At 41.8% G+C, this 22,618-nt stretch overlaps 1 protein-coding gene across 5 annotated transcripts in view; it reads right to left on the minus strand.

Moving 5' to 3' along the window:
- LOC129773902 (protein tramtrack, beta isoform) overlaps nt 1–17,930 on the minus strand; it is a 44,058-nt gene extending 26,128 nt beyond the window's left edge. The window contains exon 1 of one of the 5 annotated variants that reach the window (XM_055777566.1): nt 12,555–13,223. The gene's annotated coding sequence lies outside the window, so the exon portion shown is untranslated. Of the gene's footprint in view, nt 1–12,554; nt 13,224–16,755; nt 16,898–17,045 lie in introns of those variants that run through there. The other 4 variants (XM_055777563.1, XM_055777565.1, XM_055777564.1 and 1 more) reach the window with 4 other exon arrangements.
- Nucleotides 17,931–22,618: the final 4,688 nt, after the last annotated feature.

The following is a 22,618-nucleotide window of genomic DNA, read 5'->3' on the forward strand; positions in this document are numbered from 1 at the left end:
ATAGAGAATTGCTCAATTGGCTCTCGCGCGATTTTTCCCCAGTATAAAACTCGGGAAGGACTACTACGCAGACAAACATACCGCCACATTCGATTTGGCGACCTCCGCCAATGTGGCGACACCTTGGTGGCGAACAAATTCAGCATCGAGGGGCAAGCAACATTGCAGTTGGCGAATGCGTTTGTCCCAATAGCCATGTCACTCACGCCATTCGGGGTAAAAAACATACCACGATAACACACATTATCTGTCCACCAGCTGATGCATCTTCCAATCAATTCTCAAGGATGGTAGTTGCGCATTCTCTCCTTATTGGTCACGCCCAGAAGCTTCGAAAGTAACGATCCGTCTGTACATCCGCTGGTGGCACTGTGACGTAAGAATCCTCCCCCGACAGGTAATTAAAACTGAACAAATTATTACATAATGTTACGCAGCGGCAGCAGTCCGCAGCATCATGACGAAACTATTACAGATACAAACTCCTAACAACCTTGAAAGAAGATCTTCGGAAGTCGAAGACGACGGGGTGACGAAGAAAATATAATTAATCCTCGCTCGGCTCGGTCCATTCTTGCGTCTCTACAGTCAACAGAACAGAATGGATTCTGAGAATCCGGTTCTTCTTTGGTATGTGTAGCTGCTTTTGCGTTGAAACGAAAGCCTCCGCTATGGTAGGCAGCAGTAGCATGACAAAAAGAAGGTGACAAATGTTGAAAAAATTAGAGAGAAAAAAAAACGAAGGTGATAAATGGTCTATCCGACCGCAGCCCCAAATATTATCGTCACCATCACGTCGTCACCGTAATGGAATAGCTAACCAAACAATCTGTCAATATTTTTCATCAGAAATAATATTCCAAAACCCGCCTTGTTCCCTCCTAAGGTAATATTTTCGCTATCTTGAACCATTCATGTCGCCAGGACCACAGCGTGATTGATTTGGAGTGCTGAAGAGAACGCTTCATTCAAACAAAACTCACTGGGCTAATGACGTAACTCGAACGAGGACAGGTGGGTACGCAGCGGCGGTGTGGTACCTATTTTGCGTCCGCGGAAATCATTTCCTCCGCCTGAGAGTGCTCCACACACACGGTGTGATGCTGCGCTAGAAGCCTCTTCTTTACAGTTACATCATTGTGTGCGCGTTTGTGTTGAGAAGCGTCGCTGTAACAGAGTCTGGTCGTTGTGAGTGCTTTGCATTAGTGAGACGGTGGGTGGGTGACTTCTTCCACACGGGAGGTTTGTGTGCGAATAGTCAAATGTGTATTGGCCAGAGGCAATGGAATCACATCACGTTTATTTTACGACTTGCCACAGACGGCAGCAGCATTCGATGCACAATTTGGTGATTTCCGTGAAACACAATCAATCGCAGAAGGGGCCATTTTCATATGCATTGTCGTAGAGACAATATACGCCTCCGCTGCTTGTTGTATCGGAGTAATTATTGTTCACACGGCGGCTTGAGTGTCTTTCTGAGATGGAGATGGATAACAGGCCGACCTGGGCGAATTGTTGAAAAATATTATAAATAATCATTACATTGTTATCGCTACATTAGTTTCGAAATTTAGTATCTATATTGTGGAACATGAGTAATCCCATTCTACCCGATATTTTTTTTCAGAATCTCATATACGTAGTTACGTGTTATGATTTGATATTCACTGTAAAAGCATTTTAATAACTAATGTGCTCTTTTTTGGCAATCAGAACCTGATGCAGGCGCTTCGGCATTCTATCAACCAGATTTTTTGTGGGGCTGTGGACCCAGCTCTTTCCAGGCGCGCTGCAGAGATTGAAAATAGTTATTTTTATTGGTAACACTAATTCTCGATTGGGTTGAGTTCCGGGTTTTGTAGAGACTAGTCCAACGGCTTGATCCTACAAGACCGGAAGGAAAACTTGGTCTTTTTGACAGTAACGCTTGCATAAAAAAGGAAAATTTTACCAATTTTCCATGCGTCCACCTTAACACATGGTGATAAGACTACTTGTGCATCGAAAATCATTGTAACCCATGAGTTTTCAATTAAAATTTGACAGCACTATCAGTTGAACTGCGGAAGTTATGGGAGATCCATCTCGTTGCGAAGAAAGTGGACATCGTCAATTACTTTGAGTTCGCCGGATACGTGCATTTCAGTATCTATAATATCCTTACACTTCTGGAGATCAATGAGATCATAGAACGGAAGCCTGGTTCCGGTCGTCTGGTGGTGCTACGCGATCGTGAGCTGCAGCTGAAGCTAAAGCAGAAGACGGAGGCAAAGGTGGCTATATCGTTCCGGGCTTTGGACCGGGAGGTCGGAGCAACGGGCCAGACAGTGAAAAAATACCTAGCGGAGATGAACATCATCATGAAGAACATAACATCTATACCGGGCGTGTCGGAACAGCAAGCTGTCACCCAGAAACAAAGGCTGAAAGTGATGGAGAAAGATTTTTTTTCTGGCGAAGCGGAACGTCGCGGTCGTCATGGACGACGAGACGTATTTAACGCTGGATGGCAACGGCTGACAGGGAATCAGCTACTTTACGTTCCCCTCAAGGATTCAAGCTCTGACGTGAAGTACATCTCCCACATCAAGTTCTCGAAGAAGGAGCTTCTGTGGCTAGACATAAGCGAAAAGGGGATGTCAAAGCCGCTCTTCTTCCGTCCGGGACTTGCGATGAACGGGGAGATTTACAGTGGCCTCTTTCATCCAACCACACAACCAGACGATAATGTGGTATCTTGGCCGGACCGGACCTCCGCCCATTACTTGAAGAAATCGCTTGAAGATCCGAAGTCCGCCAACCCTCCGAACGTCCCCCTGCTGCGTTCCATCGAGAATTTCTGGACAAATTTGAAGCGAAGCGAAATCTACTCTAACAATTTCATAGTTTAAACGGAGGAGATGCATTGGTGTCCTTTATCGTATCCGCTTTGCGTTTCCTGCATCTGCTAGGGCGTTCCATCAATGATCCGAAACGTTTTCAGTCTCAGAAATATTCTCCCAACTGCTACTACCTTGCTGACACAAGATATTGTGTGATATTTAGGGTTGCAAACAAAATTTCTTGTGCCGAAATGTCGTAAATGTTGCAGAATATATTTCAACTCTGTCGAAAACACGGGTGTATGAATGGTATAAGGCATTCAAAGGGAATCGAGAAGAGATGAACGATTTGCCACGCCAAGCAACTTTTCAACTGATGAAAATATCGACAAAATTAAAGGAATGGTGCACGGATATCGTAATTAAACTTTGAGAGAGCTAGCCCGTGAATTGAATATCTCTCACGAGATCGTTCGTCATATCTTAGTTCGTTTTGTGCATGAGAAAAGTCGCAGCACGGCCAGTGCCAAAAAAGCTCAATTTTCTTCAAAAATTTCGTCGTAATAAAGGGGCTGATGACATGCTTGAACGATTAAATTTTTATCCCACGTGAAATATATATATTGGGTACGTGTTAGGTTCTGCACAAGCTGCTGGTCAACCTAACTGACTACTTTTCTTCAATCTCTGACCACTGAAGTAGCAATTTTTAGCCACTTTCCACTCTTTTCCGGCCTTAATGATACCCCAATACCTATCGATTGGGCGGAATACCAGGCATTTTGGGGGGTTCATCTCCTTCGTTATCGCGATACAACTGTTACGGATTTTTACTGAAGTACTCACCCAATCCGGTTAGAACGGGACCCCGGTGGAACCTAATGGAAGACGATACACGTTTTTCAGGTATTCGTTGATGTATACTGCCGTTCTACGCATAGTTTTCCCATGTTACTTTTTGACAATTTTCACTTTTTTTTCATAAAACAATGTTTTATGCATAATCTTTCGGAAAAGCACAAAAAAACTTATTGTTTGTTGCTAGTAATTGAAAAAACAACAACAAGTTCAATTGCTCCATGTTAATATTCTAGGCATAACTGTCCCACCATGGACCATCATCAAGCTTGATTGATTCAGGTGAGGAGATCTTGTCACATTTCATTAAACAACAGTTTAAAGTGTCATAGTGTAGTGTGTTCATATAGATGGTTTTGATGAAAATCGGAATATTCTGGCCATAGCTGCAGATTCCATGCCAAATCATCAGCTGACCGGCAAAATTGTCCACAAAAACAAATTTATATTTATTGGAAATATCTCCGTGACTTCTTGCTACATAAAACTTTTGTCCCGGAAGCTGTTTGAAGTACAATTTAATATAGGTTTCATTGTCCATATGAATGCATCCGCTGAATTTGGTCAACACCTGGTAATACAGCTTTCGGGCCCACTTTCTTACCGCGTTGTTTTGCTTCATGAAGCCCGATACTTGAAGAAGCCTTCCCGACTGAGTATAATTCCACGTCCGAAAGTCCTGGATACGCTTTCTAAAGCCTTCATGACATTCTCACGGAGTTTCCGGCCCACTCTATTGCTTCGATGCCTTGATTGAACCTTCGCAACCAGACAAACTTCTTCGAAAAGTTTTAGCACTGCATAGACTGCCAGATTTCGTCATTTTCAACTCCTTGGCGATTCTTGTACCCTTGTGTTATTTCTCTTTTTTTTTCCTTCCATCGCATTTAAGAAAACACCAACATTTTTCAAAATAATCAGGATTTCAAGAGAATAAACTATGTAAGTAAACTTCTATCAAGATTCCAGAACCGACCACTGTGAGCCGATTCTGAATTGGCAGAGCTTTACACTCAAGATAAACTGGTCTCAAGGACATTCTGCGGTATGTTGGCGCCGGCAAGCGTCATGATCCCGCACCCCTCTCTGTCCATTCGAATTTGTGTATATTTTTGGCACTCCAGTGCGATAACAACCTTCACGATGAGCAGCACATAACCCAAACGCAGCAAAACGCGGTGACGCTAGGCAGCAATCTTTTGCAACGGTAGTTGTTTCCTTTTAGGTCTCCAAATTTTCAGCTTCGGCGGTTACTTTTTTTTCCGGTCCATAAACCAATCCGAATCGGACGCACCATTTTCCATAACTTCTATTCCGACTTTCTTCTTCTGTCTGGCTGACGACGGGAGAAAAAAAAATCTCATGCGTTCCAAATTTTGCGTGACGCACACTTCCCAAAGCACAGTTATCCAATAACATAAGTTGCTTCCTAATTTCCTCCCATGAATCGGGCCACGGTGAGACCATCCGGTACTTTCTTTTGGTGCATGGGAGAAAGAGAGGGGGGAAGCATGGCGATGTTCAGGAAGGAAGATACGCGGGAACGTCAGCTCTGGGAAACTGAAGAAACATCACAACAAGAAGAGATTATTATTTTCTCATGATTTCTTGCCTCTTTTCCTATGTGAATATACACCATTCTGGGGCAGAGTCCGCGGCGCTCCCATCGCGTGGATGGAAAGCAAGACGGACGTTCATCTGTCTCTTTCTCAAAAAAAAAAAACAAGGCAGAAACCGACTTGCTTCTCCTTCCCGTGTGTTTGCTTTCGGTCGCTTCTTTCAATTCTTTGAATGTTGTTTGGCTAAATGAGCAAATTACGCGGAGAGCGGCTTTTTGAAATTAATCCCACCTCACCACTGAACCATGGCTGGTTGGGAAGGAAATTTGACACCAAGAACCACATGGAATGACATTTGGTACCCCAGCAACGGAGCGCCTGTCGACCCTCAAGGCACACCCCAATCAGCGGCTCGGCGCGTAATCGCGGAATGTGTCACACATATCGGGGGACCCACGTGTGTGCGCCGCGCTTAGAACAAGCTGAACATTGTCACACGCAGTGCACTGCACACTGGCGGGGTGATTATAGGCTGCTTCCTCTTCCTGTGGATCCAAAATAGATAGATGTTTAGTGCGGTGTATGAGTGTGTGTGTGTTTCCACATCATAGCAGGCGCGAGTTAAGCGAAAATAAAAACTCGTAAAAAGCGCAACAGTTAGCTTTTGTTGTAGGTATAGGACGGGAGAGGTGCGCCGTTGTGATTCGTCGGCAGCTCCGTGCATTCGCTTCCCATGAACAGTCCCCGGCCAACTTTGACCGGAGCGAAAAGCGAAACGCATTTCATTCCTCGTCGTTCAGAGCTGTAACAATAGCACTTTTTTGTTTTTGTTTCATGTAAACAAGCAACAACAGTGATGGAAAATGGTAAAAATAACAACATGTTTCGCAAGTACAGCTCACTTTGCTTTTTTTTGCACGCTACCGACAAAATTGGAAATTGTCATAAACTAGGAAAGCAATGGTGAGTTTGACTGGTCAAGTCCTGAACACCAACAACTGTGCGCAGGAGGCTATATGTTTTCCATAAGAATTGATTTCATGCCGAAGAGCTATCTCAAACGGGTAGGGTGGGGCCATCCCTTTTGTATCTCCTAGGTCGACGGATTCACACAAACTCACACACACATACTGGGGTCGCTCCAACTGGCGTGACTTTTGATGTTATTTAGTGGGAGCAGCAGCCGTAGCGAGAGATAGATAGGAGGATAGAATGTAATTTTTCCACATTTTTATCGTTTCTGTGTGCTCGTTTATGTCCTCCCGCGGATACCCCCTCTGAGCCATCATCCCCCGCCAGCAGCGGTTCCACTCCTCGGCGTTGGGAATAAATGACGACGAAGAGAGCGTAGATAGGACGGTTCGGCAGCGCTTTAGCGGCGGCATCGCGTGTTCTTTCGCTGTGTATTGTATGCTGGGGGACTGTGGCGGTACGAAGCCAGAGGAAAAACAGCTAGCCAAGCAGCATTAGAGAGGAGGTTTTATGATGATACTTGTTTGCGCTCCAGTCGACAGCATCATCTTCTGTCGTGCATTTTGTGAGGTGGCACGAAAAAAAAAACACAAAATCTATCGAGAGTGGCGCGTACCGATGTTGAGGAGAGGTAAAAGGCTGAAAAAGTGGCATTCGGTTCGGGGTCGAAACCCACTCGGAAACACGCAGGAGCGCACGAAACTCTAGCAAACAAAAGGGCGGGGATATTGCGCACAGCAAAACTAGGAAAGGCCGCCGCTAGGCAAACGGAAAAATAAATATGGCGAATTATGATTCGAAACAGTGTATTGGTGCGGATGATGATACAACACTTTCAGACGTCGTTCTGTAGGGACGTGGCTTCCTTGAACCAATAGGATCTCATTCTTATACGAACCCCTTTAAAAAGTGCGCCGTATTCTGCGCAGATACCGAGAACACAAGGAACGAATCAGCGACACACGGCGCGTATTTACTGCATTTTTGACCGCGGAAAAACAATGGCACCCACATAACACACAGAAGATGTAGGGAATCCCGGGGACATGAGGGGGGTTTCATATTTTCCCACCACTTTGTCGCCGCCTCCGCCACTCCCGCGACGAGCTCTGGAGTTTTCAACCGAGCGCACACAGCCAGCCGCTGGTTGGTCGTGATTGTTCTCCGTTTGCCTGGAGCGCCCGCACATACACGCGCACACGAGGAAGAAGAGGTAACGGGTCGCCGGACATGGTTTGATGCGCAATTGTTGCTGACTCTGTGTTGTTTCCATGACCGGACCGCATCAGCAGCTTCTTCCTGTCTTTTGTGTGTTTTGCTCTCTTCCGAAAATGGGGGAAAATGTGGGCAATGCTGAACGTGTGTGTGTGTGTGTGATGTAGCCAAGACCGCATCAAATAAACCCCTGAGGGGAGAGAGGAAACGCGAATGGAGCCGAGAGCTAGGAGTAATGGGGACGCGATGTAAGAGAGCGCACTATGAACGCAATGCGAGGGGAAGGGATCGGGGTGAAGCGAAACCAGAGGGGAACGGCTATAATTAAATGTAGCATTTCCGGAAGCTGGCTCATCTCGCTCTGTCATTTCGCTCGGCTGTGTACTGGAACGGACGTGCGCGTATCTGCGGCCTGATCGTCCTCTTCCGCTGCTAGCCACCTTTACTAGTTGAGCTTGCTACTGCTGCCTGCCGGTTGGCAATCATCTGCGTCTGCCTCTGTGGGGCTCGAACATCATGAGAATATTTGTGTGCAGTCATGCTCGACTTTGATTCACAGCGAGAAGCCGCGCTCTGGCGATGGAACAACTTGCACCACTGATGTTATCGTTTTTGCCTATGACAATGCTAGTTTTTCATTTGTTTCCGTTCGGCACTGGGATATTCAGGTCACGGATTTTGCGTGCTTAGGACACTCCTCTCTTTTGCAGAGGCTCACTTGCTTACTAGCGGAAATTTTGTTTGATTCCAAATGTAGTTGGAATATTATACTGGATAATCTATATTGAATGTGTTCAAAATACAATATGAAATACGACCCGCAAAACCAATAAAAAGGTGACTGACATTGCATCTGCGGAAGAAAATCTTGCAAGTAATTAAATTTTAACTGTGCACAAAAGTTATGAAAACCCGACATGGTACAAGGACCGCAAAGAAGCTGAAAAGGGTCAAATGTCCATCTGTGCAGCACAAAAAAGTTTCAAGGAACGTTTATTTTTCGGAAGGTGTCGAAACGATACAGTAGACCGAAAACTGTGTCAGAACGCCATAAAGACTTTCAAAGTGAATCCAGGTTTTCCGGATGTGGACGTGGATATACGCATTGAGGAAGGTTTCTTCAAGTATTGGGCTATTAAGAAACCAAACAGAACGGTAAAGCAAAATATTACGACAAAAACTTTAAATTCTAACTAAGTAAACTCAACGGATGCATCCTCATGGACCATCTTCCATATCTCAAGTTTGGCTCCAAACAGCTTCCGGGATAGAAGTTTTATGTAGCCAGGGGCGATCCCGAGATCCCGATCCCGAGATGTTTGCAAGAAATACAAATCTGTTTTTGCGGACAAGTTTGGTGATAAGCTGAAGATCTGACAGGGAACCTGCACCTTCACTACAACAATATGAACGGATAGCTATAGATCAAAGAATGCCTGATGAAATCATTCGTCCATCCGGTCCCTTCGGGGTCCCGCCAAGTTTTGGCCCAATTCAACGAGTTACCACTCCAGTAAGAATTTTCGAAACTGCCCGGAATTTCGCCCAATTGAAATGTATTTAAATATCATCAAAGCTAAACTGAAAAAGCGTGGTAAACCAAATACTGGAAAAGATCAGCTGACGAGGTTGACCAGCAGCTTGTGCAGGAGTTGAAAGCACATATCAAGTCCAAAGTACGCATTTCTATTCGAGAAAATTAAAAAGCGCATAACCCATATTGTATCTTCAAAGTATAATAAATACAGAACTCTTCATCTAACAACTTTTTTTTCTAAATCAAACAGATTCTGAGATATATCAGTTTGAAGGCGAACCGATTCCAAACTGGCAGCGCATTATTGTAGGTAATTAAAATCTGGTGGATACAGCGATTAGCGTAGAAATTTATATTGAAATGTTTCCCTCCCTATCCTTCTGAAGTGGTGTTGTGACATCATCAGGATTATTAAATTATACTCTATGCGTATGGTTTCAGGTTGGCTCAAGCTCTAGTTGCTCAGAATCCGGAATAGTTGCTCTTGGTTCTCGGTTGTAATATTTCGACACTAGTTTATAAATTGTTTCTCAGTGGGGAGCCGAGATAAGAAAATTTATTTTGGACACCTGAGCTGAAAATCCTACATAAGCAGGGTACAAAAAAAATCCCAGAATCCTTGAAATTGGCTGAATTTACTCTGTACGACGTTTTGAAACTTTTTTTGACGTAGGACTACGTCTTAAATCAAGGATGCTAAATCAGAGAACAGGTCACGTTTTTATGAAATAAAGTTAAAGTTAATAACTATTTTTGCTGCGATTGGATTTTATCGATTTGCATACCAATCGAATCGGGAATTTTCCAAGATTTGTTTTTTTTATGCTATACAAACTGGCATAGTCTGTATATGGTTTAAATTGATGAAAATTGGAAGCATTCCCATTTCCCCATAAATTTGTTGTGTCCATTTATGTGCCTTCCCGAACGAGCTGTCAATAACGGGCAACTTATGCAGCCGCTAGAATAGAATCAACGAAAAGGGATAGCGAAAAGAGAATATTTGTGAAGTAAACTCCACCCTTGCATAGTAGGTAAGCTGTCGCTAGCGTATAAGTATTGCATCTCCTTTGAGGAAAATTCTCAGAATCTTTCTGTGTCCGAAACAACAAGGTCGCTAGGTCTGTTCGTTTTGTGTTTTATGTTTCCCCTCGAGCTGTAAACGCTAAATGCAATGCGTGCATTGATATAAAGAAACAAATTGTGACATATGACCAATTAGTGTATTGATCTCGCAAAGGCAAGAAAGAATCGTTGCTTCTCGAAATCTAAAAAAACACACAAGCCATTAAACCTTTTCAGGGTCCCCGGAAATTTTTGCCAAAGAGTTATTCATGAAATTTCGACGTATTCGCAAATAATATTCGAAATGATAAACCAACAAATTTAAAAAAATGCGTAGTCCTACGTTCTAAGCGGTCGTGTCTCTCTTTAAAATAGCATACATACAATGTGTAGAAAACGTTTATCCGTTCCTGGTCAATTTTCAAATTTCCTCCAACATAATCCAATACACTTTATCAAGATGTTGTTTTTTTTTCGACAAAGACAAATTCAAATCATAGTCATGTGATATGGAAAAACCTTGGTAATTTTTTGAAATCAGATGATTGAAATTACAATAAAAAAGGCAAAAAGGTATACCCACTTTATTCCGGATATCAATTGTTCGGATGATCGCAATAACTTGCCGAAGTTGTTGAAGGCTTGTTGGATCATTTTTTCGAACCTTAACTTTTAAATTTACATAAGCCCATTTGACACGCTTGCGAGAAAACGACTAAAAACTGTGTTTCTCAAAATTTTGACCTGGTCCTCCTATTCTTTGCTCTCAGGATCGGTTATCACACCCAAAAAATTCTATGTGAAACCACTTTTTCATCCATATGACAGTTAAAGCTCAAAATATAACGTTTTCAAGTTGGTGGAGTATCCAAGTATCCAATCATGCATTGTGTGGCAAGCACAGTAATATGGTTGTCAAACGAATTTTCAACCCTGAAAATACTTTAGACAGTGGCGGGATTCGAACCCCTCAACCTTCGGCTCGGGAAGCCAACGCGTTTATCATCTGCGCTATTGCCATATTTTACACTCACTTGAAATAGCTTTTTTTTAAATAGCCAATTAATATTCAGCCATTTTTAATGTTTTTCTCTGATTCTCAAGTGACAGTCAATCATGGATGGAAAACTCACTCTCTGTTTGTTTCAAAATTTCGAAAGCTGATAAACCTCGATTTTGATTCACTTTTGAGATGAAAACCCTGTCAATCCGAGAAGTTGTCTTTGATGGGCGTCCTGATCGCGTTGTTGGTATGAAAAAAAACACTCGTCAAGCAGCTTTTGAACTATTTTAGCAATCGTATACCCGCTTTGTCCGGCGATATCAGCAATCTGACGGTAACTTTTCCCGGTGGCATGATGTTCTATTATCAGTTTCCGGGCACTAGGAGAAATTTGAGGGTTTTGGGGCATTTTGAAGCAGAATAACACCAACCATTACGAGGCATTCTAAACAAGGAAATAATAACTGTAAGCAAGGTTTACATTCGACAAAGTGACTCTACAACAGAATGGTAACTACTAAGCTCTTTTGGTGATAAATGGATAATCTTTTTTAGCATGTTTCATTTTCATTTTTAGTTTCTCGCGACAAAAATTCCTTAAAGCAGGAATAAATTAAAGCACTATTGATTAGAAAATTACAAGTACTAAAAAAATTACTTTTTTTAACATACTGTATGTGTCATAGCAAGCCATGGGCTATAATTATACTTAGAAACGAATAAATAAACATGAAAAAATATTATTCTTCAGATTGAAATGGTGAACGGTTCCTCGTATTTCTCTGTGTGATTCTTTTTTTTCTCTATTATAGTGACTTTGAACACATTTCGGTTGGTTCGTCACTTTTACTTCAATTTTTGGAAGAATGTTGGGAGTGATAATTGAACTCGTGATCTCTGCGTGAGAGGTATGGATGTTACCACTACGTCAGATCTCCTCCACGTGTGTGTGATTCTCTCAATTTTCGGAACTAGAATATACCTGGTATTGATTCGCTAAAATATAAAATTCCAACCAAACAATTGTCCGGAGAATTCATCCGAGAAATGGCTATCGTTCTTTTCGTGTCAACAAACAGCCAAATTGGACGTTGAAGAAGAATCTAGTAACTGAAACTCGCACTCGGAAGTTGTACAGCAAGGTTTTAACAAAGTACCAAGAATGATAATGACGAAACATGCGCAAAGTTATTCTAACTCTTCAGTTTTTCAATTTAAACAAAGTCCTTCCGGGGTAGAGCTAATTTTATGATTCTGGATTCTATGTGACTACAACTTTATTAGCAAGCGAATAGAGTAATACTTATTGTAAATTAGATATTTTATATTTTTTTTTCAACAGTTGTAACGCCAAAAGATGAATGTCACACGGACTTGTTCGTAACGACGTAACGACAATGGAGCTATTGAATATCAGCGAAAAATGATAACAGAGAAATTCAAATGCATTCCAATTCCATTTACACAGCCACGTATACTGCAAAATCCTTTGAATGTACCTCAATACTGGACATCCTTACCGACTCTTCGTCCCTGACACTCAAACGAAAGCTGGACTTAACCGCACACACATTTGGAAGGCTTCTTCTGCGAAGCACACGTTGGCACGACGCCATTCGTTGCTGCAATCCTGACGTGTGTCCTTTTACTGTCCTTGACAGGTTTTTAAAGCGAAGTACGTTTCACACACTCTTCCGCGTACCACTATTGTCAACATCATCATTACACACTCGTCGCGCACTCGCCCCAAACGCAAACAATATCCACTTTACAAAACATTCTTGAACACATATTTTCAAAACATTGGCACTCAAAAAGCTTGTTGCTCGCACTGTTCTATGGTGCACACAGCACACAGTCGTGGGGACCCAGAGACTCCTCTCTTCACCTTCTTCTGCCTGCTATCCGCTATCCAACCCTTGGTCTGTTTCCGGGGACAACGCTTGTGTAGAAATTCCGTAGCACTGCTAGTTAGCGATACGAAGAAGCGCCGCACACATGGTGAGGATTCGGGCTCCCGGCCAGGATAGACGATCCATCCACCGAACGCAACAGTCAGCCCTGCTTTGCCGAAACACTCACACCGTCTTGCAAATTTCGTACGAATTACACAAGCGGTGGGAGAACCGTTTTCCACATCAGACGGTGAAAAAACCAAAACAGATCACGGCTTTGACTCGACGATGACTACAGAAGAGCGTGTGTTGGTGCATATGCGGTGTACAAGCAAGATCGCCCCGAGAGCGGCCCGGTCCGTTTCTCACTCTCCGCCATACACAAACACACAATCTGTGCGGTTGTGAGAGCAGAACAAACATTCTCGAGGTTACGTCAGCAAACTATGGAGGAATCCACGGCAGGCGAGCAGCGGTAAACGGTTCCAGGAATTGCCACGACGAAGCAGAGGCGAGGATACTGCTGCCGCTCCGTAGCTGCGTTCCTAATCGCACGATCACGACAAAGCGATTCGGTAGGATTCGAAATTGCTGCTAATCTGTGTGTATTGTGGCAACAACCAAATCGGATTTGGGACAGCAATGACAACAGACTTATCGGTGTTCCTCGTTTATTGGAAATTTTCTCACCGGGCCGAAATTAACACTTCAGCTGACAAGAGTGCTGTAAATTTATATGGAAGACTCTTTTTTTGCTTGCTTTCACTCAAACGCTCTTGCTGTTTTGTTCACATCCAATTGATCTAGCAAATTTAAACTAATTAATGTAAAAACACAATCCGTGCTCTCATTAGCCATCACTAGGCTGCCATAAATCAAAATTAGAATAACACCGCCCTGAGAACGACGGAGCCACACAACAGTTTTGCTCAATCAACCACAGCGACCAATATAAAGAGTGACTTAAACTTCGTCTCAATTATACAGTTAGATTAATTTCATTTTCCACTTTCAATCTGTGATTATTTCTGGCTCGGTCCGCTGGTTCGTTCAATTAAATTTTTTTTCCTCCCTATCCATCGGTTCAATCGAAAATTACCAAACACTAGAGCTCTTTTTTTTTCTATTTTCCATTTTATTATACCCTTCCCGCGCGCCTATTGCTTCCAGGGCACAGTTTCACTAATTCTTGAGAAGTTGCGTACGACGATAGTAACGAATTTGTAAGTTTTCTCTATTGGGCTCCGCACATTATACGCGAAGGGGGCGGATAAAACAACTGTGACGAAATCAGTGAAGCAGAAAATAGATAGCAGCGGCAAAAAACAGAAATACACACACACAAAAAAAATGGAGACAGAAGCGGTGAACGAGACACACACAGAGCATACGAAACGGGGCGGAGGTAGAGCATAGAGGAGAAGGAGAAGAAAAACACACCGATAGAGGTCAATCACCGCCAGAGCCAGCCAGGCCAGGCTAAGCCTTCGATCGGTGTTGGCCACAAACGTTGGTTGTTTTTTTCCTCACTTTTCGAGAAGCCTAGGAGGAGAAACTAGACTCGGGTTTACCAGCCTACCGAGCGCGCGCTGGCATCAGTTGCGCGGCCATCGATGGATATATTCGCCAACATCGGGGAGAGTTTCTTTTCCAGTGGCCTTTTTCCAGATGTGGTCGGCGGAGAGATAGAGAGCGAGCGAGAACCAGCCAGACAAACCGGGTGAAAAGGAGCCACAAAAAATGGCGAGGAAAAAAAGAGCAAAATGAAAAACAGGGATTGAAACGGAAAATAATACACGTGACGGGGGCGGAGGAAGAAAGACCGAGGGCAAGACGGTAAAAAGCATGCAATTTTCTAGTTTTCCCTCCTCCTTTGGCTGCAACGACGACGACGACGACGGCGACGAGAGAGTTCGGGTTGTGTTATGTGTTACAATCTTGGTGTGAGTGTTTTTTGTTGTTTTGCTACTATGGCCTATCTACTCTGCTTGTGGTTTTCGAGTCATTAAACTCTTCGGCTTTTTGGGGTGGTTTGAAAACCCATTCAATGCCTGCCTGTTGTGGCACACCACCAATCAGCTGTTGGGGGAGGCAAACACGCCAATCTTGAACAGTTCTGCCCGGACAACAGTGATTTACGGTTGCGCAAAAAATATTGGCGTCTATGCGAGAAAGTTGTTGAATTACAACACACAATTAACTTTTAAAATACATAATGAATACCATGAAACAATAGCTAAACCATCTACAAAACAAGGTTTGTCAACCCCAGACAATCCTTGTTCCAGATGTCGGACGAATTGTAAATTAACAACCCCCAAGCATCATTTTGCTGAAGCAGGTATGGCCCCCTTTGGCATCCAGCACTGTCTACAAGCGCAGTGGCATAAATTCGGCGAGATTTCCGGTCACTGAGGACAGAATTGTTTCCCAGATCTCCCTAATCGTTGTTTAGAGTTCCGCTTTGTTCCCTGGATTTTTTTTTCTTTAGACGATTCTTGATTTCCCACCGGACATGCGGAGGTGTTTTGAGTTGATTGGGACATTATAGAGCAGGCACTCCCTCACTATGAGATCAGTATGCTTAGGGTCATTATCCTGGTGGGAGTAGTAGTCACGAAGAAGACCCAATTTCTGAACGGAAGACTGCAGGTTACGTTCCAGGATGGTCAATTAAGCCATCTTGTCCATCGTCGAATCGATGAATTCCATGGTTCCAGTTCCAGAAGCCGCCATTGTACCATACATCAGCTGACTGCCAGCGCCGTGTTTTATTGTGTGAACCAAATGCTGAACCTGGAGCAACGACCCTTGTTTCCTCCACACCATCTTTCTTCAATCCGATTCGAAGAGATTGGTTTTCGTCTCATCCGTATAAAGGATCTTGTTCCAGAACCCCTTAGGTCTGAATACAAATGCCTTAGCAAACTCTATATTCACCTTTGAGATGAAAAACTTTTTACGGGTAATGGTGCCGGTTACTTCGGTAGTTGATTTAGGAATAATTGTTTTAGGGTTCTTTCGCAATGTTCGTTCATCATCAGGAGACAGGATCCGTTTGCGTCCTCTACCTGGGAGTGTTTCGATGGTTCCTTCGTATTTTCACTTGCTTATAATTTTCTACACTGTAGAGTGGGTCTCCGATAGTAGCTGCTATTTTCCTCAATGTCCTTCCCCGACAAGTCGGTGGTCAGTGGTTTGGTGTTGACATCACACACTGACGAAAAAAAGTACGCTAATTCGCAAAGATCTCACTTACAAGTTTAGTTTGTTTGGAGAAATTTTGCATTGCTTAGAATAGATTTTTTTCAACTTTTAGGAGTAAATAATTGGCAAAAAAAACTTTTCGTGGATTTTTCTTGTGCGCATAGTTAACTTAATGTGTGTATTATTGATATGCATCAAAAGAAGGAATGTATTCGAATTATTTTGCACCCAATAAATGGAGAATGTCGTCAAGTAGCATGTGTACGCTCAATTTTGCAATTGATTGTAAGGGCTGCGCCTAGTTAACGCATGCCCTGTTACAGAGCAGTCCAGTCAAAGTACGCGAAGTTAGCGAACGACTAATCTTTTTCCAAGTAATGCAGGAGATCGTTCACATTGGAATCTGCACGTACCCTAGTTTTAAAAAAAATTGAAACGAATTTTATTTGATTTTATAGCAAAACAGTATAGCTTTTTGCAGGATCGCTTCAACAAAAACACTGGGAAATAGCATACTTTCATAACCTCTAATGGGAATGAGGAACCGCATTTGTGAATAGCCTCCTATGCACTTCTCATCAATGATACATTTTCTCAATGAAATTATTTTCCAACACACCTTCAGAATTGCACCACTGTTGCACATTTGATATCTTAGGACAGAAAAACTGCGGTTCTTTTTCGCCACTGAAAAAAAAAACTCCGTACGAACCGACTACATCAATAAAACAACCCAAGGCAAGCGCGTCACCACTCCCGCAAGCATACACTACGAAATCCAAACCAAGCCCAGGGCCCCCGCATAGACCAAAAAGTTGTCCGCCCGACCCGACACGTCCCGATTTCCAGCTCGCTCGGAGGAATATATATATATATGTATGACGAGCAAAAGCTATTGTTGCCACGTACCTATTTTACATTTTTTCCTTTCGAGACGACGACGACTTTGATTCAAATTTAAATATACGTTTTCCTTCTGTGTGCTTCTACGATTTTCTCCGCTTCACCAAGGCGCGTTCTCGCGAGCAGCGCTTCCTTTTTCTGCCGCTGGGACGACGAATACTACTGTGATTTGCTCAGCGCGCTCGTCGCGTCGCGTTGATATGTACTTATACTCAATGATGGCTGCGGTTGCTCTTTCTCTCCTCGGCGCAGGGTGCGCGCACACACAGGGCAGACAGGCAGGGTTGCAAAGCCGAAGTGCCTTAAGTTGTAAATTCCTTCGCAACTTCCTCGGCGAGCGATAAACACATTTTCTATTCTTCTTGAATTTGCACTTAGCTTTTTTGCTTAATTTTTGATTCACTCACTGACGTTTTTTTCTTCGGCTTTTTCTCTTCGCTTATCGGCTCTACCGATTATTTTTTGCACCGAAAAATGGCCTTAACATGTTAGACCTTTCACCGTTTTCTGTATCTATTTTTTCACATTGAACTAGAATTGATGCAAATTGTGCAGCACTTGATACTTTAAAATTATTTTTGTTCACTTCTGTACACTTGAGATCCGCCTGAATCCTTTTCACACCGTTGAAACCAAATTGGCTTTTTTTATTCTCTCCAGAAAACACAATTTTTATCATACAATCAGTAAAAGATTACTACATATAAAAAAATCACAAGCTTCCAAAAGGACGAAAAAACCCTTTTGTTATCTCTCTTCAGGCACCAATTGTGTAAAAAGCTCAACTACCAACAGAGCAGTAAATGCATTAGAGGTCCTGCGCGGAACAACCGAAAGACGGAAAACCGTTGTTACTCAAGCCGCGGCACATATCCAACTAAAAGTATTTTAAATATAACTTTTTGACTTCCACCACACTAAGCTGACTTTGTGTACGCACACATCGAAGGGGCGCGAGCGCACGGAAGCCCGAGCACCACCGAGTGGCTATCCTGCTTCCGCGCCCCCTCAGGCTCACACAGCGTCTCGCTCTTGCTCGAACGGCTCGGGCTGGCTGCACAATATATCCGTGCGCTGGCAGCCAGGAACATTGAGGTTCATCGTCGTGTTTATTCATACTCAGCCCACCCATACACCCACACGCGATTGTGAGAACTCCTTTTCTCGTCGTCCGATCGGACCCGATCCGATTAGAATGCGTGGTGGTGTGTGCATACAGCCTGGAGCGAATGAGATAGCCGTAAGGGAGCAAATGCTTCCGTTGGAGCGAGATGCCGACAGCTGTTGCATTCATTCTTGGTGCTCGGTTCATTGAGCGACTACTCTTCAAACGCACGCCATAGATCCGTTGTTGCGTTGGTGTGCGCAGGAGCGTGAGTGTAGTGTGTAGGTGAGATTCCTTTTTTGTGCAATTGTATTAATTAACAGTCCGAAGAATACATCATCGTGCGCATAGCGAAGCAGCTTTTATTTTATCTAGCGATGTGGCGGCATGACGGGTTTGAGTTGTGTGCGCCCAAGAATCCGCTCTTCACGGACTCGCGCTCCAACACTACTGCGCATGCCAAGTTGGACAAGACGACGACAGTGGTGTGGAGGCATCGTAGGAGAATAAACAAAGCATAGTGGTCGAGTTTCGCAGAAATGTGCATCGTTGTGTTGCTGAAAAATGAATGAAAATGCGATTCTTATTGGAATACGTTTATTTATACTTCGATAATTATTGATTAATTGCGTGACTATGCTACCGCTAGTATGTAACATGATTTGATCCTGCCTCAGAAACATAGCTTTTTTAAAAAAAATTCATGGATGACGAACCATTTACAGGTCGGACTCGAATTATATAAATATGATATAGAATTTTAGAGTAGACTTTATATACAGACTTTTTTGTATTTCAAATATGACTTATTTTAAGGAAAAAACGTAATACGGTAGAACCCCGATTATCCGCTAAAGCAGGTCCCGTACTAATTATATAGAGCTTTCCGAAATATATCAGTGAGCGGTAGACTCTTGTTTTTTTCTGTTTTGATCATGGTTTTCACATTATGTGATCACTGGTAAGCGAGACCTTACTGATGGATAGTTCAATGATTTCTATACAGCGCGGACTCGATTTTATACAGTTTTTGATTTTTTTTCACTGTATATAATCGAGTAAAAAAAATTTTTTCATGCTGAAATATCTTTTTCTCGAGTTTGCACTTAACTTTTAGTCCGTTTTTTTGGCTATCCGCGATTTTTGTCATCCAAAGTGACCTCGCCAGACTATTTCGCGGATAATCGGGGTTCTACTGTATTTTAACGTTAAGGTGAAAGAAGTTGGTTGTTATCAGTACAGTGGAGTAAAAATCGTGTTTTTTGATGATTCTAATTGAAGGTTGACCAGGAATTGCTTAAAATGATTTGCAGCGAAATTTGAGAAAGATAGGAGGTAGTTGTGGAAGGATGAACAAATTGTAGAGCGATCAGAGAGCTTTAATTTAGTATAAATTAATTTGGATAAAATTAATAGTAATGTCCTCAACACCACTAAATTTCAAGTTATTTCTTTTTAAATATACCAATTCAGATGTTTCCCAACTGTATCTTGTATTAAATTTTCTCATCTTTTGAATAAAACCAACAGAATCGTCCTGTGAAGTTTTTTTTTGAGTTGATATTAAATTGTTTTTATTTGGCATAGAAATCCCAAATTCAAAAGCCAACAAGTAAAACTATGTTGAGATGACGAAGTTTATTCGTTAGTGCCATATATCCCAATAATCTCGAAAACACTCCAAAACCCCCGGCAAAAACACCGCTTCAAACTTGTTGCCACTTCTCGATTCTATTGATAAGCGTTTGAGTATATGCCATAAGTAGGCTGAGCAAGCGTACCGTTTTTCGACCATTTTTTATTGTCCCGTCTTTTTGTCAATTTGTACCGTAATTTCATCATAACCGCATTGTTGACGTAGTACTACGCAAGTCGCTTGTTTATAATTGCGGATATTATTTTATAATGCTACGAAATTTTGAAATAACCGTTCTACCAGTTTGGTCGCCCTGAATTTTTTTTTATTGTAGAATCATTTGACGATAACTGTTTGATGATTCATTCTTGTGCTCGCAGAACAATACATGCTCGAGATAATTGCAGTCCTGTCATTCATAGTGGAGAAAGTTTTGCTACTGGCAAGCGAAACCAAATCTCATACAAAATTCCAGAACGACATTTACTTTCTTGTTGACTAAATAAACGAAATAAACTCTATCTGTTAATCTCAAAAATCTCGAGAAGAGTAGCACTGCTTCATTATGATCAAGATAAGCGCAAATGCAATCCTAGTTGAAAGCAGGTTTGCGACTGGCACGCGAACCCAAATAAATTAATAACTTATTACAGGTCGGACTCGATTATATACAGTTTGAAAAAACCCATTTTTTTAATATTTCAAATATGGCTTATTTCAAGAAGAAATGTAAAGAACTTCAATTTATTAATTATGATAGAAACAATCTAGTTTAATAAAAAAAATTAGGATAAAATTAATAATAACACGTTATAAATTATTAACTTTTAAGTTTTTCACTTCCAAAATGTTATTAAAATCCACTAATTTAGTTGTTCCACTGCTATATCCTGTACTAAATTTTCTCATCTTTCAAATGAAAGCATCATAATCGTCTTTCGTGGCGTACTTTTTAAGTTTGAGGCAATGGAGTCCGAAACAAAATCATCAAATATGATCGTCTATCTCCTCTTGAGATAATCTGGATAAATTTATTTTTTTCATATGAGTAAGGTGTTTTCTGATTTTAAGGGGGTGAATCAAAAATCAATTTCCTCTTTTATATTCAAAAAACCAAAAATAAATGCAAAAAGAAATAATTTTTTTTTCACTCGATTATATACAGGATTCGATTATATACAGTGAAAAGAAATCAAAAACTGTATATAATCGAGTCCGCGCTGTATAAATTATTGAACAACTTGGTATTTCCCAAATATTTTTTTGGTGCACAACATTGACACCTGCTTCACAATAGCGTTAGTTCAATGCATTGATGACAGAAAACAAACAATGTTAACTACTTGGAAAAAGGCTGAATATTTGCCTCAGCAGAGGTTCATTACAAACACCCTAGCGTAAATATTTCCCTCCTCCTATTTCCCCTCTTGTTTATATTTATCATTACGACTGCATAATTTGCAACACCAAACAATCGTCAATCATAGCATAAAAAATTAGGCGATTGTTGCATCGTTATAGGGCCAATGCATACGGGAGCATGGGTCTTCAGCGTAGCGAACATTCATTATTTTTACGTACGGGTTATGGAGCACGCACGTACGCACACAAATACCCATATATCGATGGCTTGAAGCAACTAAATATACACACACTTATCTCTGTTCTGCGGTCTTCTCAACAGAAGCCCTTTCTGTAAATATTACCAGTTTAGATTAGCTGTCATCCTTTGTGAAGAGAGTTTTCCTACTGTCATGCGAAACCAAATCACTGACAAAATTCCAGAACATTTATTTTCTTGGTGAGCTGACGATAGCCTAGCTTGATGATTCCCTACACAATTGTGTAGCTCAGAACCTTATTGCAATGGCGTCAGTATGATGCAATGATTGCAATGCTAAAGACATCAGCAAGTGAGTAATTTGGTTGCGTCCATAGACCAATCCGAAACGAAGACATATGATGTCGCAAAATAAGGAAGAACAAGCGATAATCATTTTTTTGAATACAGAACGAAACTGAAAATTTGCCATCCTTCCTTGCTTGAGACTTTAAACTTCTTCAGTTCATGCGTCTCTAACCTTCAAAAAGGTCCTTGGAAAACTTTACTTTATCCATCATATTTCTCCTCCACCCACATTGCCTTGATAAAGGCATTCGATCCCTCGCCGTCCAGCTCGCCCAGCAACGATGTAGTTTAGTCGGTTTCCTAACGAAGAATGAAAGTTTGCCTAAGCGAGATCCACTGTTTATACTCTAGGCAAATATTCCCCTTCGTTCTACTTCTTTTCCTTTGTTCACGGAGACTTTACATCTTACGATTTTTCCTTCGTTGCTAGTCGATAAGTTGCTCGTTATTGACAGCTCGGTTCGGGAAAGCACACAAATGGACAGAACAAATGTATGAGAAAATGGGAATGCTTGCAATTTTCATCAATTTAAATGTAATGTATAGCATATCAAACAAATCTTAGGGAATTACCGATTCGTTTGGTATGTAAATCGCCGAAATCCGTTCGCGGCAGAAATAGTTATTAACGTTAACTTTATTTCATAAAAACGTGACCTTTTTTCTGATTTGGCACCCTTAATGAAAGACGTAGCTCTACGTCAAAAATATTTATTCATTATTTTCAATAAATTCAAATATTTCCAATAAAAAACCTTCAAAAACCTTGCAATCGTGTTTGGCAATCGATATTGAAAGCTTTGCTGTGACAGTTTGTAAATACTTTCATATCTGCGCGATTCTTGTAGAACAATTAAAGTGAACATTATGCTAAACTGCCTGAACATGGTAACACACGATTCCTTTCTGTTGAACAGGAGGTCCAACAC

Source organism: Toxorhynchites rutilus, chromosome 3 (genome assembly GCF_029784135.1).
Source record: "Toxorhynchites rutilus septentrionalis strain SRP chromosome 3, ASM2978413v1, whole genome shotgun sequence".
Lineage (NCBI taxonomy): Eukaryota > Metazoa > Arthropoda > Insecta > Diptera > Culicidae > Toxorhynchites > Toxorhynchites rutilus.